The sequence below is a fragment of the Propithecus coquereli genome, unplaced genomic scaffold (genome assembly GCF_000956105.1).
Source record: "Propithecus coquereli isolate 6110/MARCELLA unplaced genomic scaffold, Pcoq_1.0 Scaffold134, whole genome shotgun sequence".
Lineage (NCBI taxonomy): Eukaryota > Metazoa > Chordata > Mammalia > Primates > Indriidae > Propithecus > Propithecus coquereli.
In genome coordinates, this window is record NW_012137636.1 from 3,151,900 (window position 1) to 3,152,469 (window position 570).

At 33.0% G+C, this 570-nt stretch overlaps 1 protein-coding gene across 1 annotated transcript in view; it reads left to right on the forward strand.

Moving 5' to 3' along the window:
• The window catches only part of DPY19L2 (dpy-19-like 2 (C. elegans)), a 139,239-nt gene that overhangs the window by 104,805 nt on the left and 33,864 nt on the right, over positions 1–570 (forward strand). The window lies entirely within an intron of this gene.

The following is a 570-nucleotide window of genomic DNA, read 5'->3' on the forward strand; positions in this document are numbered from 1 at the left end:
TAATGTTTTTCATTCATTTGAAACGTCAGTTTTTATCACTTACCAATTAATTCTCATATGTACTTGAGTCTGTTTTAGATTCTCTCTTATATTGATCTATTTATTTCTGAGCAAAAGCACAGATTCCAATCCTCCCTTTATTGTTATAGTTTTTCACATTTGTTTGCATTTACTTTTCCAGATAAACCTTGGAATAAATGTGTTTAGAACCCTCCCCACCCCTGGTCACCCAACAAAGTCCTTTGGAATTGCTTCAGATTAATTCAAAGAGAGCTTAATCTTTGTAAGATTGAGTCTCCATCCCAGGAGTATGATTCATCTCTACTTATTAGACTGAGCAAGTCCCTTAACCCCTTTGTGCCCCAGTTTCATCATCTATAAAATGGGGATAATAACATTGACCTCACAGGTGACCATATATAAGAAGAGTTAATGCACATAATAGTGCTTAGAATTGCTGACAGAACAAACATTTGAGTGTTAGCTATTACTTTTATTGTTGTAATTGTTATACCTTAGTAAAACTTTATAATTTTTTTCCCTATGAGTCCTACTATGGTTTTTAAAATA